General features: G+C 43.2%; 1 pseudogene; it reads left to right on the top strand.

Moving 5' to 3' along the window:
• The first annotated feature begins 714 nt into the window (after positions 1-714).
• Positions 715-18,868, top strand: part of LOC120980105 — a 75,738-nt pseudogene continuing 57,584 nt past the window's right edge.

The following is an 18,868-nucleotide window of genomic DNA, read 5'->3' as shown; positions in this document are numbered from 1 at the left end:
GATATCCCATCATGGCTGCCCTCAGCGGACACTGGCGTCCCGCTCCCAGAACTCCCTGATAGTTCCAGATGGTCGAAGGTGCCATCCAGAAAAGGAGCCAAGCAAAGAATTACTTGAACATTCTCCACAGGTTGTATGTGGGCTGTTAGATTGCAAGCTCCTCAGTTAATGTTCAATATGTTATAGGAGCGCATTTAAGATGGAGGACGTCATTGCTCCCTATGTGGAGGGTGGAAGCTGCATTCACTTCATGTTGTTATGGGCGACTACCATAGAGGTTATATAAGTAATGCATTCTCTCAGGTTGTCAGTTAGTAGGTGCACACAGTATACTGGGATTCCCTGATATGTATAGCCAGATTCTGTCAGGCGGTTATAGGAGTGGCTATGTTCACACATGCATACTAATGTCAGCACACTTTGTGGGGGTGGGGACCCCTGATTTGTGGCCAGGAGCAGTACTGTCTGACACTATGTCACCCTGCTCCCACCTTGTCACCAGTGGTTCCTGTGCTCCGGCATGGAGTTCTCTTATTTCCTTTGACCCCCTTTTGCTTGCAGGATTACATATTTTGCTTTTATTAACAAAATTCTGGCTAAAGGGATCAAAGGACCTTGTCCAAGACAAGGCGTTCCCCTGTTTGTTCCCCCTGTTTCCCTGTCCATGCTCACGTATGTTATTATATGCAAGCACATGTGTATATCACTACACTGATGGCTGCAGTTAACTGCACTACATTCAATGTACGGGGTTTTAATACCCCCCAAAAGCGCTCACAGGTGATCAGACTTCTAAAGAAGAGACGCACAGATGTCTGTTTTTTCCAAGAGCTGCACCTTAAGCTCGGCCATGTTCCTAAACTCTCCCAGTCCTACTTTAATCAGTGGTTCATCAGCTCTCATGCCAAGGCTTCCAGGGGCGCGGGGATTGCCATATCCAGGAGGGTTCCCTTCTCCCTTATCTCATCCTTGACTGACCCAGAGGGACGCTTTATGTTCGTAAAAGGTAAAATAGGGACCGTGTTGGTGACACTGGCAAGTCTATACAGTCCTAACCGGGGTCAGGGCCTATGGTTGAAGACTACATTGACTAAATTTACTTCCTTTGCAGAGGGCATTTGTTTAATAGGGGGGGATCTTAATGTGGCCCTAAACCCACTAGTAGACGCTTCAGACCATTCCTCACAGTTGACTCAAGCGGCTATTGGCAGGATTAATAAGCATCTAGCAGGGGCCCATTTACTGGACACTTGGCGCCTGACTCATCCCACTGACTTAGATTACACGTTCTTCTCAGCTGCGCACAAGGTCTATTCCAGGCTAGACTATATTTTCATCTCTGACGCTCACGCTGAACTGGTGAGTAACTCCACCATTGATCCTATGACAGTATCAGATCACGCTCCTGTCACGACATCCGTGGTGTTCTCTGAATTACCTCAGCAATCTCGACAATGGAGATTAAATGAGACTCTGCTGGATGATGTGGAGGGAATGAGAGACATAGAAGCTAAATTACAACACTTCTTTAGGGAGAACACCGCGGATGACGTCTCTGTCACGACTGTCTGGGAGACGCATAAAGCGGTCATCAGAGGGGAGCTGATTGCCCTGGGTAGTCGGAAAAAGAAGGAAAGACAAAAAACATTTCATACATTACTAGAGAAGATCTCAGCTCTAGAATCTCTGCACAAAAAATCCAGAACCACAGAGGCCCAACAAGAACTAACACTAACTAGGAAAAAACTAAAAGATCACCTTAACTATCACCAGGCCAAATCCTACCAATATGCCCAGTTCCGTTTTTATGCTCATGGAGACAAAGGGACGAGGCTTATGGCTTCGCTACTTAAGCAGAAAAAAGATGCTTCCTATATAGCTGGAATTAAAGACAAAGATGGCAGGCTATTACATAAAACTTCAGATATTGCGAAAGAATTCCATAAGTTCTATAGTCAGCTTTATGGGCTCAAATGCCCAGATGACGACACAGAAGCTAATATAGAAGAGGCTGCTGACAAGTTCTTGGGGAACCTCAATCTGCCCAAACTGGAGACCAAAGATAGGGAACAACTCCTTGCCCCAGTCACAATAGAGGAAATATCAAATATTCTGAGCTCCATGCCAATGGGGAAATGCCCTGGACCTGATGGGTTTTCTGTGGGGTATTATAAAAAATTATCATCTGTCCTAACCCCTCGTATGGCCACTTGGTGTAATTCCCTATTAAATGGTTCTGTTCTCCATAGGCAATCCCTGGAAGCGACGGTCACAATTCTCCCAAAAGCAGGTAAAGATCCTAACCAATGCGGCAGTTATAGGCCGATATCGCTTCTCAACGTAGACGTTAAAGTATGGGCAAAGTTGCTGGCTTCCCGCCTTGCTCCCCTTCTGCCGAAACTAATTCACCCGGACCAAGCCGGGTTTGTGCCTGGACGAGAGGGGAATCAAAACTCCTGTAGGGTTCTCTCAGCAATGCAATTAGCTAAGAAAGAGAAGGCCTCACTGGTCCTTTTGGGTGTGGATGCGGAAAAGGCCTTTGACAGGGTAAGCTGGAGCTACATGAGGAAAACCCTACATAAACTTGGCATTCCAGAGCAATTCCAAACTGCCATCATGTCCCTCTACCATGAACCTAGTGCACGTATAAGGGTAAATGGTACATTATCCCAATCGTTCCCGATTACAAACGGGACTCGTCAGGGCTGTCCTCTGTCACCTACACTGTACGTCATGGTAATGGAGACATTACTGCAAGCTATAAGAGAACACCCCGGTATAAAGGGTCTCAAAATTAGGGATAGTTCTGTAGAATTTATAAATGCCGCTTATGCGGATGACCTACTGGTTATGCTCACAAACCCTGTCGAGGCCTTTCCGCATCTTCTATCCCTTTTCGAATTATATGGGAGGATCTCTAACTTTAAAGTTAATTATACAAAGTCAGAGGCGATGAACGTCTCAGCGCCAAGCAAAATGATTTCCTCTTTAAAAGGCACAACCCCGTTTATCTGGCAGGGTTCTCATCTTTCCTACTTAGGAATTAAATTACCAGCAGATTTGGACCAAACTTTCAGTTTGAACTTTAAACCCCTCTTAAATGATATACAGAAGCAGCTTCACTCGCTTAAAATCCCATATGTCTCTTGGATGGGTAGAAAGAACCTTCTGAAGGCCTTCATCATGCCCAGGCTCCTGTATGTGATGCAAATGTTGCCCGTTTTTTTTATCCCTATGTCCTTCTTTTGCCAGGTCAGGAGGTTATTTAGAACGTTCCTTTGGGGTGGGAAATCCGCTAGATTGGCCCATAGCAGGCTGATACAGGGGAGGAGCACGGGGGGGTTTGGGTTACCAGACGCACACCTATACTATCAGGCGATTCATTTAAAAAGATGGATTCAGCTACACGCTACTAAATACCAGACTTGGGGATGCGACTTAGAACTTGCCCAACTTTCATCTGTCCAGAGGGCGGGCCTCTGGGGTCTTACTACTTCTAATCTTAGGTCACAAGTTCTGCTTAGGGGAACCGCCTCAGTAATTCAACAGTTAAATGGCAAACTTAACCTCCTAAATAACCCCTCTCCATCTATGCCAGCGGATCTTCTTCCTTTCACTATACGACCGAATACCAAACAAATAGCAACGACCTGGCATAAACTACATAAGTTTACAACAGAGGAATTCCTGGGGGCGACCTCGGGGGACTTATCTGATCAACACCCACTACACAACCTTATAAAAAAGTGTAATTTTCTAGAACTGATTGAACTTAACTCAGTCTCCAGACCACTAATAGAGAGTAATAGACATAAACCTACACAGTCTTGGTTTGAGAAACTTTTAACATTTGAGTCCATCCCACGTAAACTGATCTCTCTGTGTTACTTGGCTTTGGTTACTCCCCGCTCCCCTGGAACACCGCAATACCTGAGGCATTGGGCTGCTGAACTTGAGGTGGAACTGAATGAGACTGACATTATGAGGATACATGCGCACTCCCACGGTTTCTCAAGGTGTACCAGGATACAGGAACACACATACAAAGTCCTCACCCAGTGGTACATGACTCCGAAGCAGATGTTTATCAGGGGTATGAGACAGGACGATAAATGCTGGAGGTGTCTGGAGGATACAGGTACTCTGTCTCACATCTTCTGGTCTTGTCCTAGGATCCGTCCATTCTGGGAAGGTGTCTTATCCACTATTCAGAAAATAACACATGTAGTTGTGGAAGTGCCCCCTACTCTTGTGCTCCTGTGGCTCCCGACTCCCTCTTTCTCTCCCTCAAAAAGATGCTTAACCACCCAATTACTCCAGGCGGCAAGGCTGCTCATCCCGCAGCACTGGTTGAGTACAGAACCCCCCACTGTGGAGGCATGGCTGAACAAGGTGGACCATATCTGTCGTATGGAGGAACTGGCGAGTTGGGAGGACAGGAATCACAATAAATATGTGAAGCTGTGGACACCCTGGCTCATGTTTAGGGATGACCCTCCGAATAGTCAGACGGCACACGGGTCTGCTAGTAGTGGTACATTATGAGCTCACGGGTAGAGGGTATATATGCGCATTAATGGTACGCGTTCTGGACCATGTCTGAGTCACTGACAAAATAATACCTGTGAATATGAATACATTCAATATGCACTTTAGATATCTAATATGCTGCAAACGAACGAGTGTCATGGATGGATTGTTGTTGTTTTTGGTTATTCCTCTTTATCCTTCCCTCCCCCCTATTCCTTGTCCCTATCCCCATATCCTTCCCCTCCCCTTTTTCCTCTATTTCTGCGTCATTATGTTCACCAGTCATACTACAAGACCTTTATATACTGGTAAGATGCATCTGTAACCTTTGCATAATACTTGTATAATGGGATATGATTATTCTGTCTATATGTGAAAAATGGGAAATTAGTATTGTCCTGTTATTTATATACGGAATTCTGTTTAGGTCCATATCTACAGTCCTTCAAGCTGTTATGTATACTCAAAGCAATGTACGATATCAACCACTTTGTATATGTCACTGCATAATGTTGTAGTATGTATTTTCAATATACTTTTCAATAAAAAGAGAATTTTCAAAGAATATAACTACTATAGTACTGCTCCTATGTACAAGAATATAACTACTATAATACTGCTCCTATGTACAGGAATATAACTACTATAATACTGCCTCCTATGTACAAGAATATAACTACTATAATACTGCTCCTATGTACAAGAATATAACTACTATAATACTGCTCTTATGTACAAGAATATAACTACTATAATACTGCCTCCTATGTACAAGAATATAACTACTATAATACTGCCTCCTATGTACAAGAATATAACTACTATAATACTGCTCCTATGTACAGGAATATAACTACTATAATACTGCCTCCTATGTACAAGAATATAACTACTATAATACTGCTCCTATGTACAATAATATAACTACTATAATACTGCTCCTATGTACAAGAATATATCTACTATAATACTGCTCCTATGTACAAGAATATAACTACTATAATACTGCCTCCTATGTACAAGAATATAACTACTATAATACTGCTCCTATGTACAGGGATATAACTACTATAATACTGCCTCCTATGTACAAGAATATAACTACTATAATACTGCTCCTATGTACAAGAATATAACTACTATAATACTGCTCCTATGTACAAGAATATAACTACTATAATACTGCTCCTATGTACAAGAATATAACTACTATAATACTGCTCCTATGTACAAGAATATAACTACTATAATACTGCCTCCTATGTACAAGAATATAACTACTATAATACTGCCTCCTATGTACAAGAATATAACTACTATAATACTGCTCCTATGTACAAGAATATAACTACTATAATACTGCTCCTATATACAAGAATATAACTACTATAATACTGCTCCTATGTACAGGAATATAACTACTATAATACTGCTCCTATGTATAAGAATATAACTACTATAATACTGCTCATATGTACAAGAATATAACTACTCTAATACTGCCTCCTATGTACAAGAATATAACTACTATAATACTGCTCCTATGTACAAGAATATAACTACTATAATACTGCTCCTATGTACAAGAATATAACTACTATAATACTGCCTCCTATGTACAAGAATATAACTACTATCATACTGCTCCTATGTACAAGAATATAACTACTATAATACTGCTCCTATGTACAAGAATATAACTACTATAATACTGCCTCCTATGTACAAGAATATAACTACTATAATACTGCTCCTATGTACAGGAATATAACTACTATAATACTGCTCCTATGTACAAGAATATATCTACTATAATACTGCTCCTATGTACAAGAATATAACTACTATAATACTGCCTCCTATGTACAAGAATATAACTACTATAATACTGCTCCTATGTACAGGAATATAACTACTATAATACTGCTCCTATATACAAGAATATAACTACTATAATACTGCTCCTATGTACAGGAATATAACTACTATAATACTGCTCCTATGTACAAGAATATAACTACTATAATACTGCTCCTATGTACAAGAATATAACTACTATAATACTGCCTCCTATGTACAAGAATATAACTACTATAATACTGCCTCCTATGTACAAGAATATAACTACTATAATACTGCTCCTATGTACAAGAATATAACTACTATAATACTGCTCCTATGTACAAGAATATAACTACTATAATACTGCTCCTATGTACAGGAATATAACTACTATAATACTGCTCCTATGTATAAGAATATAACTACTATAATACTGCCTCATATGTACAAGAATATAACTACTATAATACTGCCTCCTATGTACAAGAATATAACTACTATAATACTGCCTCCTATGTACAAGAATATAACTACTATAATACTGCTCCTATGTACAAGAATATAACTACTATAATACTGCTCCTATGTACAGGAATATAACTACTATAATACTGCTCCTATGTACAAGAATATATCTACTATAATACTGCTCCTATGTACAAGAATATAACTACTATAATACTGCCTCCTATGTACAAGAATATAACTACTATAATACTGCTCCTATGTACAGGAATATAACTACTATAATACTGCTCCTATGTACAAGAATATAACTACTATAATACTGCTCCTATGTACAAGAATATAACTACTATAATACTGCCTCCTATGTACAAGAATATAACTACTATAATACTGCCTCCTATGTACAGGAATATAACTACTATAATACTGCTCCTATGTACAAGAATATAACTACTATAATACTGCTCCTATGTACAAGAATATAACTACTATAATACTGCCTCCTATGTACAAGAATATAACTACTATAATACTGCCTCCTATGTACAGGAATATAACTACTATAATACTGCTCCTATGTACAAGAATATAACTACTATAATACTGCTCCTATGTACAGGAATATAACTACTATAATACTGCTCCTATGTATAAGAATATAACTACTATAATACTGCTCCTATGTACAAGAATATAACTACTATAATACTGCCTCCTATGTACAGGAATATAACTACTATAATACTGCTCCTCTGTACAAGAATATAACTACTATAATACTGCTCCTATGTACAGGAATATAACTACTATAATACTGCTCCTATGTATAAGAATATAACTACTATAATACTGCTCCTATGTACAAGAATATAACTACTATAATACTGCCTCCTATGTACAGGAATATAACTACTATAATACTGCTCCTATGTACAAGAATATAACTGCTATAATACTGCTCCTATGTACAAGGATATAACTACTATAATACTGCTCCTATGTACAAGGATATAACTACTATAATACTGCTCCTATGTACAAGACTATAACTACTATAATACTGCTCCTATGTACAAGAATATTACTACTATAATACTGCTCCTATGTACAAGAATATAACTACTATAATACTGCTTCTATGTACAAGAATATAACTACTATAATACTGCTCCTATGTACAAGAATATAACTACTATAATACTGCTTCTATGTACAAGAATATAACTACTATAATACTGCATCCTATGGACAAGAATATAACTACTATAATACTGCTCCTATGTACAAGAATATAACTACTATAATACTGCTCCTATGTACAAGAATATAACTACTATAATACTGCTCCTATGTACAAGAATATAACTACTATAATACTGCTCCTATGTACAGGAATATAACTACTATAATACTGCTCCTATGTACAAGAATATAACTACTATAATACTGCTCCTATGTACAAGAATATAACTACTATAATACTGCTCCTATGTACAAGAATATAACTACTATAATACTGCCTCCTATGTACAAGAATATAACTACTATAATACTGCTCCTATATACAAGAATATTACTGCTATAATACTGCTCCTATATACAAGAATATAACTACTATAATACTGCCTCCTATGTACAGGAATATAACTACTATAATACTGCCTCCTATGTACAGGAATATAACTACTATAATACTGCTCCTATGTACAAGGATATAACTACTATAATACTGCTCCTATGTACAAGAATATAACTACTATAATACTGCTCCTATGTACAAGAATATAACTACTATAATACTGCCTCCTATGTACAAGAATATAACTACTATAATACTGCCTCCTATATACAAGAATATTACTGCTATAATACTGCTCCTATATACAAGAATATAACTACTATAATACTGCCTCCTATGTACAAGAATATAACTACTATAATACTGCCTCCTATATACAAGAATATTACTGCTATAATACTGCTCCTATATACAAGAATATAACTACTATAATACTGCCTCCTATGTACAAGAATATAACTACTATAATACTGCCTCCTATGTACAAGAATATAACTACTATAATACTGCCTCCTATGTACAAGAATATAACTACTATAATACTGCCTCCTATGTACAAGGATATAACTACTATAATACTGCTCCTATGTACAAGAATATAACTGCTATAATACTGCTCCTATGTACAAGAATATAACTACTATAATACTGCTCCTATGTACAAGGATATAACTACTATAATACTGCCTCCTATGTACAAGAATATAACTACTATAATACTGCTCCTATGTACAAGAATATAACTACTATAATACTGCTCCTATGTACAAGAATATATCTACTATAATACTGCTCCTATGTAGAAGAATATAACTACTATAATACTGCTCTTATGTACAGGAATATAACTACTATAATTCTGCTCCTATGTACAAGAATATAACTACTATAATACTGCTCCTATGTACAAGAATATAACTACTATAATACTGCTCCTATGTACAGGAATATAACTACTATAATACTGCTCCTATGTACAAGAATACAACTACTATAATACTGCTCCTATGTACAAGGATATAAGGTTATCTTGACACATTCATGTTCAGGTTTATTCTGCCCAGTTTATTACATTTCTCGCTTTTGCAAATCCCTTATAACCCTTTCAGGCACTCAGTGACGGTATTATTATGTTACTTCAAGCCTGCTTACACTATGGGCTTTCCTTCAACCTTTCTACAACTAAGGGTACATTCACACGACCGTATAAATGGATCCGCATCCGCTCAACAATTTTGCGGAACGGGTGCAGACCCATTCATTTCAATGGGGCCGCAAAAGGTGCGGACAGCACACTGTGTGCTGTCTGCATCCATTGTTCCGTTCCGCGGCCCCGCAATATGGAGCATGTCCCATTCTTGTCTGCTCTTGCGGAGAAAAATGGGCATTCTCTATATAGCGCCGGCCATGTGCGGTCCGCAAAACACGGTTGTGAGATTGCACGCTTAAAGTCATGGAAGCCTTTCTTCTGCGCTCTCCGCGTCCTCCTGCCCGTTTTGTGAAAGTGCCATGGATTATGATGTTTTCTTCGATCCTTTTAGGGCTCCCGTCAGTTTAGCTTCCCTGCTGCCCTAAATTGGCACGTTGGAGTTGCGAGGGGGCGGATGGATGAAGCCTCTGGGTAACACGGAGGCGTTTTAGGGAAAATGCTGTACTTAGTGAGATTTACTGCATGTGTCAAGAGCCTGTCATACAGACTTATTGAACGCTAGCGCAGAGTAATGCACCTGTTTGATTGGAAGGCGCCGCTGATCGCTCGGTGTGGCGCTGGGTTAAAGCTTCAGTCTCCATCTTTGCACAGTCAGAAAGAGGTTGAAATTCTGACTTTTTCCCACGCAATAGAAGGAAAGCACAAAGCCAACATTTCCAGACTGAAGACTTTGCAACCAGTAACCTCTGCAATAGTGACTCCCTAATACTCACTGCAGCATCAATGTGGTCCTAGTGTGGGTGACCCTCAGGTAACTCTTCTGGGCAGGGCAGAAGGCGAGTTAAACAGTAAAACTCTGTTACTATTTATTATCTTCAGTGCATTTCAGATTGGCTCCATTAGAGCACATCCATGGTCAGTCACTATATGTCTCATCAGAGCATTAGGCTGTCCTTACCTCTGTGCTTTACACTGCAGCTCTGCTTGTTTAGATTTGCGGCAGTGTATAAGCCATATTTGCCAACATTTAAAAACAGTTGTCCTGGAAAAGTGAGTGTTTGGCTGCAAAGTATGCTGCTGATTTATTTTGGGAGGAAAGAGCCCTTTTTCAAGCCACGTCCCTTAGAGCAGATTTGGTGGTGGCCCCTGAATATGGATTTAGAAACTGGGGCTCAATCTGATGATGCGGTATCTGAGCACCCCTCATGAAGTGAGGTTCTGGGAGAGTTGGCACGCATGGAATGATCTCAGAAGCAAATTAGTAGATGAAAAGCTAGCAATAATTAGTGGAAGCTGTAGGTGAGCGCTGAGTGGAATCCCCTCTACACATCGCATTAAGTTCGCAGTGCTAGCTATCAGACAATTCTCTGATTATCACTGGGTGACACATTGTCTTCATGTCTGTTGACCAGCTACAGCATCAGAAATGATTCCAAAAACTGTTTTTTCATCCAAGAGGATTGTGGTCAGATTCAGCTTCTCCATTCATTGGACAGGGCGCAGTGTGGAGACACCTATCACATGCGGTCATAGCACCAGACAGCGGTAAGAATGACTTATCTTCTTGGTTAGTAGGGTTTCATATGATACTTGGAGGAGATCTGGGACACCATTCTTCTAGCAGTGGGTGGGGGTCTCAGCTTACCCCTACTGACATGTGTCATATATTACTGCTGAGCACCAGGGCTGTGGACTCAGGAAGCCAAACATCTCATTCCGACTATTTTTCCACACTCCAAGTTCTTAATAAATGGCTTATGTTCAGCGAGCCCTAGAGGAGCCATTGCAGAGGATGGGAGTGGTAGTGGCCTTGATGAAGCATTGTGTCAATGTATACTCCCTCAGGCTGTTGCTCCCTGGGGATCAAACATATAACAGTCTCTTTTACGAAGTGCAACAATACATTCAATAGCTGCTGATTCTGGCACCAAAAAGGATTAAAGGCAGGTTGATTGACTGCGTTTAGCAACAGTAATTGTACTGGACTAGTAGTAATCTGGATGATGATGGTGTCTATAATCATATATTGTGCCTGTGAATAAAGCTGTGATATGTAGATGAGCTTTATGAGCAGATCTTAGTGTGGTGAAGCTATAGTACATAGTGTATATGATATGTAGATGCTAGGACACAGATCTGCCCTCATCATGTCTTTCCTATACTTATAAGCTAACACATATTACTGGTGTCTGTATAATCATATATTGTGCCTGTGAATAAAGCAGTGATATGTAGGTGAGCTTTATGAGCAGATCTTAGTGTGGTGAAGCTATAGTACATAGTGTATATGATATGTACATGCTAGGACACAGCTCTGCCCTCATCATGTCTTTCCTATACTTATAAGCTAACACTTATTATTGTTGTCTGTATAATCATATATTGTGCCTGTGAATAAAGCAGTGATATGTAGATGAGCTCTCTGAGCAGATCTCAGTGTGGTGAAGCTATAGTACATAGTATATATTATATGTACATGCTAGGACACAGCTCTGCCCTCAGCATGTCTTTCCTATACTTATCAGATATCACATATCACTGGTGTCTGTATGATCATATATTGAGTCTGTGAATAAAACAATAATATGTAGATTAGCTTTCTGAGCAGATCTCAGTGTGGTGAAGCTATAGTACATAGTGTATATGATATGTAGATGCTAGGAAACAGCTGTGCCTTCAGCATATCTTTCCTATACTTATAAGAGAACACATATTACTGGTGTCTGTATGATCATATATTGTATCTGTGAATAAAACATTGATATGTAGATGAGCTTTCAGAGCAGATCTCAGTGTGGTGAAGCTATAGTGCATAGAGTATATGATATGTAGATGCTAGGACACCGCTCTGCCCTCAGCATGTCTTTCCTATACTTATAAGAGAACACATATTACTGGTGTCTGTATGATCATATATTGTATCTACGAAAAAAAACTGTGATATGTAGATGAGCTTTCTGAGCAGATCTCAGTGTGGTGAAGCTATAGTACATAGAGTATGTGATATGTAAATGCTAGGACACAACTCCTGGACACAGCTCTGCCTTTAGCCAGGTTATCTGCCTGGTCTTCCTCATCGCCGTCTAGCTCCTCCTGCTCCTCTCCTGTCACCTGTGCAGAAAAACCTTCCATTTCTGTATACATTGCTTGTGCGTAAATGTCCTCTTCCTCCTCCAGTTTAGCCCCCACAGGGCTCAGGTGGCCATGAGATGTAGGCACCATGTCTCTTGTCCCTTGGCCAGCCATATTTAGCAGTACCTGCTCGAAGACATGAAGGAGTGGAATGACATCGTTCATCCCGTAGTCCTAGCGACTGACAAATAAAGTGGCCTCCTCAAAGGGCCTTAGCAAACACCAGGTGTCATGCATAAGCTGGCACTTGCTAACGTTGAAGTTACACAGGGGAGTGCTCCTGTCCGCCTGCATCATCAAGAAATAGTTTATGGGCTTCCTCTGCTCATATAGTCAGTCCAACATGTCCAAACATTTCATATGAGGTTATGTTGGGGAACGCTATTCTGTTTTGCAGTGTAAGAGTGGCTGAAGTGCATGCACAGTTTCCTGGCAATTTTCAGGATGTCTTTCAGATGGGTGACAGACTTCAGGAACCGCTTTACAACCAGATTAAAAACGTGCGCCATGCAGAGTGCATGGGTAAGCCCTCCTTGATGCAGCACCGGCACGATGTTCTTCCAGTTGTCGGTTCCATGGTTACGATTTTCAGTTGGGAGAGTAGACAGCCAGGATTCGATTTCTTGATGAAAAACAAAAAGCAGTTGCTCCCCTGTGTGACTCTGTTCGGGCAGGCAAACCAGGTGCAGAACAGCTTGACACGGCTATGCTCTGCGCAGGTGGTATGCTGGAAGAGCACTCTGAATTATGCCTGCAGTGGAGGCTGAGGACAAGGTGGAGGATGAGGAAGCAGAGGAGGACATTGGCGCAGGACTCACAGCTTAAGAATGTGGAGGTGCTAGTGCCGTCACCTGGCCAAGTTGCTGGGACCACATTTACCCAGTGGGCCATAAAGGACATATATTGTCCTTAACCGTAGTTACAGCTCCACACGTCGGCACTGCTGTGAACTTTAGAAGACACCGACAGGCTCAAGGACTGGCCCACATTCTGTTAAACATACGTGTGCAGGGCTGGTACAGACGTAATCACGGCTTGGGACTCTCCACCTTGGCACAAGCCATCAGTTCTCTGAAAGGTGCAGAGTCCACCACATGGAAACGGAGGGACTGTAGTACCAGAAACTTGGCCAGAAGCACGTTCAGCTTCTGCGCCGTTGGATGAGTGCAGGCTTACTGTTGTCTTTTTGCAATTGCCTCAGTGATCCAAACAAGTGACGAGGAGGAGGTGGAGGAGCATCAGGACCAGTAGATGATGGGAAGGAAACACGGTTCGGTCCTGCTGAGGTGGTGGAGCCTTGACTGCTGGAGAATGGATGCGGGCCACTGGGTGATGTAATGGTTGGTGCGTCAGGCTATACCACTACATTAGCACCATGGTTTTCCCAGGCCACACTTCACCTTCTGCCCACAGATCCTACAAATGGCAATGCTGATGTCCTCTGGGGGCTTAATTAAAAATTCCCACACCGCCGAGCATGGCATTTTCCCTTCACCTCTCCATGCAGATGCCTGCTACCGCTGCCTCCGTGAACCCATGCACCGCTACTTCTTTCTGGACAGGTAGGTTCCTGCATAGCAGACGGTCTACCCCGGGCATGTCTGGCTCCAGACCTCACACTGCTGCCACCCTGCTGACTCACGGCCACGCTACCACCCTGCTGGCACAGCCGCTGCCTCACGCGTAAGCTGCCACCCTCTTCTCCTCTTCACCCGGCTCCCACGTGCGATCGGCTACATCATCATCCACTACCGTCTGCACGTCACTGATGTCACACTCACCAGTCTCAGGGCCACATGCCTGACCGCTCGCAACACTAGCTCCCATGCGACTCTCATCATCGCAACTTGCTCACCTACCGGAGGAAGCAGCAGATTTCTCCTCCAGATCTTGGCTGGGCAGTAGCTGCTGACTGTCCTCTAGCAGCTCGTCCTCGCTGAAAAGTGGAGCCGACGGCATATAATACTTCTCGAGCAGAAGAAATAGAAAATGAAGATGGTAGGTTCAGGACAAAGCTTGTTCCAGGGCCATGCCAACTAAGCATGGTGTCAGAGGAACCCACCGACTACTGGCTGGGGCTGTCTGATGTCACTTGCGACACTATGGCTGGGTTGCAGGAAGTATTTCCCTGCTGAAACCTGTCATCCTGAATCGTTTCGTCAAGAAACCTGACTCAGCTCCTGTTGCGGTCAGTGATGAGAACGTCTGTAAGGTGAAAGCTATTCTGGGCATGAAGAAGAGTAGAGATAAAACCCTGTTTCTTGTGGATTGGAAGGGGTTTGACCCTGAGGAACGATCTTGGGACCTAGAGAGAACATCAATTCCCCTCTTCTTCTTCTAAAAAAGATTTTGTCTAGGGCCAGGCCTGAAGAGAGGGGTGTAAGGGTGGGGGGTACTGTTAGCCTGGCACTCCGTGCCTGTGCTGCTGGCCCTACACGCGGGCATGGGTCGCCGGGCTCCTTCTTTCCCTCCTGCTGCCATGCGTGGATTGCAGGTATCTCCTCCCCTGTGAGGCAGCACGTACACGCCCTCTATCTCCCCAGCCTATAGCTGGGTTGCAGGAAGTATTTAAAGGCGCTTCTGGCCTCAGGAAGATGCCTGAGCAATCTTGGTCACTAGCTTGTCTAGTTCCAAGTGTGAAGGTGTTTTGGAAGTTTCTGCTTTTCTCTGTACCGAACCCAGCTTCTTGATTTAACAAATTTTGCTTGTTTTCCGCCTGCCTCTGACCTCGGACTTCGTTTCTGGACTTTGCTTGCTGACCGCCTGCCCTGACCCCAGACTTCCTGACCACATCCTTCACCTCAGTGCTTGCACCGCGATGTTCCCCTGGTCAGCTACCACCGACCCGGGGACTGCTCTGGAGTGGCACCTGGTGACTACCCATGCCCACGGCCCATGCCTATCCTCACCATCAGAGGCTCTAGTGAAGAGCAGGTAGTCACTTAGTCACGCCCCTCCAGGGTATAGCCGGTCAGTGGCGCAGTGGGTCCACACCCGCTTGCATAACACATGTTCTATATTGTCAGCCGATTGCCTTTCATTTCCCAATAAGGATATTTTTGTTTCCACACTGCACCGCCATTTTTATTAAAGGAAATCATACATTCATTGAGAACATCCGCATTTTACCTCCTCTATTGTTCCAAAAATACCTGATTGTTTCATTTTCAGCAGCTGACTCACTGCTCGACCCTAGCCATCCTGACCCTGAGCATCTTCCATCAGCTAGTCACTGAGCATTGTGGGATGTCAGCCTCGTCTCACTGACAGCAGCTAATACTCATTGGCGTCGGTGGCTGGGCATGCAGGGGTTAACGGCGACATCATTTAAAGAGGATGATGATTGTTCATTCCTGTGAGGACGGTGAATCGCACCCCCCTGATGTCATTCAGAGACAAAGACTCCAGCCGAGCGCCTGTCAGCTGATGGCGGGGGTGCCGTGGCCGGGTCTTTTCTTATCTTGGATTGTGGGTAGAGGGTTTAACGGATAAAAGCCCGTCATGGATTTATCCTCCTCGTTTAGTCAGTGCTCAATCGTTAGGAAGAGGGATGTTGGGATAAATCCTAGGATATATTATTCGTAGAAACTTTAAAGGGGTGGTCCACGCCTTTACTATTGATGGGCCATCAATATCTGATCAGTGGGGTCTGACCCCCGCACCCTCCCGATCAGCTGTACGCAGCTCCGTCCGTTGTGTAGTGGACGCGGCTGGTTAGTGCAGAACTGTCCTCATTGAAGGTAATGGCTGCAGATCCAAGATCCGTCCACTGCATCGTGGACAGAGAGCTGTGTAGTTCTGGCGCTGATTTCCATCCGTACCACGGGGCTGTGGGGTGGTGAACCCCCGCAGACCAGCTATAGATGGACTATCCTGAGGATAGTCCATCAAAAATAAAGGTGCGCACAACCCCTTCAATGTTACCCGATCATCAGGAAACAGGTTAGGGTTTTATTTTTATTTTTTTACTTTATTAATGGACCTGGAGGAGGCCCCAGGGGGCAAATGCGGGCATTACTACTGTGAGGGGGGCACAAGGAGCGCATAACTACTGTCAGGAGGGCACAATGTGGGCTAACCACAGTGAGAGGGCACAATGTGGGCATAACTACTGTCAGGGGGCACAAGGAGGGCATAACTACTGTCAAGGGGGAACAATGTCGGCTAACTACATTGAGGGGGTACAAGGAGGGCATTACTACTGTCAGGGGGGCACAATGTGGGCTAACCACAGTACGGGGGGCACAAGGAGAGCATAACTACTGTCAGGGGGGCACAATGTGGGCATAACTACTGTCAGGAGGGCACAATATGGGCTAACTACATTGATGGGGCACAAGGAGAGGATTACTACTGTCAGGGGGAACATTGTGGGCATAACTACTGTCAGGGGGGCACAATGTGGGCTAACTACATTGAGGGGGCACAATGTGGGCTAACTACATTGAGGGGGCACAAGGAGGGGATTACTACTGTCAGGGGGGCACATTGTGGGCATAACTACTGTCAGGGGGGCACAATGTGGGCATAACTACTGTCAGGGGGCACAAGGAGGGCATAACTACTGTCAGGAGGGCACAATGTGGGCTAACCACAGTGAGGGGGCACAACATAGCTATAACTACTGTCAGGGGCCATAAGGAGGGCATAACTACTGTCAGGGGGGCACAGTGTCGGCTAACTACATTGAGGGCGCACAATGTGGGCAAAACTACTGTCAGGGGGCACAAGGACGGCATAACTACTGTCAGGAGGGCACAATGTGGGCATAACTACTGTCAGGATGGGCACAATGTGGGCATAACTACTGTCAGGGGGGCACAATGTGGGCATAACTACTGTCAGGGGGCACAAGGAGGGCATAACTACTGTGAGCGGGGCACAAGGAGGGGATTACTACTGTCAAGGGGCACAATGTGGGCTAACCACAGTGAGGGGGCACAATGTGGGCATAACTACTGTCAGGGGGCACAAGGAGGGGATAACTACTGTCAGTGGGCACAATGTGGGCATTACTGCTCTACCTCTGCATTGCTGAAGGATTAGCCTGAGTTCTGTGCACCTCCGGCAGTCCATGTGTCTGGAGGACAAACTACTTCGGCCTCTGGAGAAGTTTTTACTCCTCTTTTACACCTGTTTTCAGGCGCAAAAGATAGAAAATGTGTTGGGGCCGGAGTCCAGGCCACGTCACACACTCACCGCTCCTAAAAAGTTGCAAAAATGGAGCTTGTGACTATTTTTACTCCAAAACAGGTGTAAAAATATTTGTAAGGATATTATAAAAAGTTATGTTTTACGCTATTCACCCATAACCCTAAGGGGATTGGGTGGGTATAATTATGCACATTGGGCGCCTTTAGTATAAAAATAATAAAAAGGGGGCAGGGGCGCAATGCTCTAAGGGGGGGGGCACCGTACTGAATCCTTGCCCCGGGTGCTGGAAAGCTACACCTCTGCAGTTGGGCATCGCTGATAACAGATCTATAGGTCTCCCTCTCTCTGGTGGTTTGTTGCTTGTATTTCTGTCCTGCACTGGTGTCCAGCTTGAGTTCTACGACTACGGCTGCACGAGTACAACTGCACTGCAACATGTGTCGCCCCAATGTCCGGCAACAGTTCTTGTAATGACAGTTAATGGTGTCGCAGTGCAAAACTACGACCTGACAGTCGCACAAAAATCCAACTTGGATGATGTCGCAGTGCAACGCCATTGACTACCTTTATAGAAAAAGGTGTGCAACTTATTGTGACACATGTAACGTGTAGTCCTGGCCTAACACTGCAGCCCGTTGTCACTACCAGAGCTTTGGGACATTCTCACAGCTCTGTTTCTCCACCCCTGTGATGATGTCACTACTAGAGCTGGGAGGAGTTCTCACTGCTCTGTTTACTTTTGGTTTCCTTCCTCCCAGCTGTTCCTCATGCGTTTGATTTCCCTCTCTTTATATCACCCCTCCTCCTATTGTAGGGCGTGGATTATAGTTCTCATTTCAGTTGTAGCTCTTGCTTTAGTATCTTCACTTGTAGCTATCAGTTCACTGGACCTGTGTTCTGCTGCAGCAAGCACTCCGGATATTGCCAGCTGTCCTTGGATCCGTCTTCTCTGCGGCTGCAACACCTTCAGCTAAGTGTACAGACATTGTTGTGTACCTGATTATTTTCTGACT

This window comes from Bufo bufo, chromosome 10, assembly GCF_905171765.1.
Source record: "Bufo bufo chromosome 10, aBufBuf1.1, whole genome shotgun sequence".
Taxonomy (NCBI): Eukaryota; Metazoa; Chordata; class Amphibia; order Anura; family Bufonidae; genus Bufo; species Bufo bufo.
The sequence above is the reverse complement of the archived record's forward strand: the minus strand, read 5'-3'. Positions and strand labels throughout refer to the sequence as shown.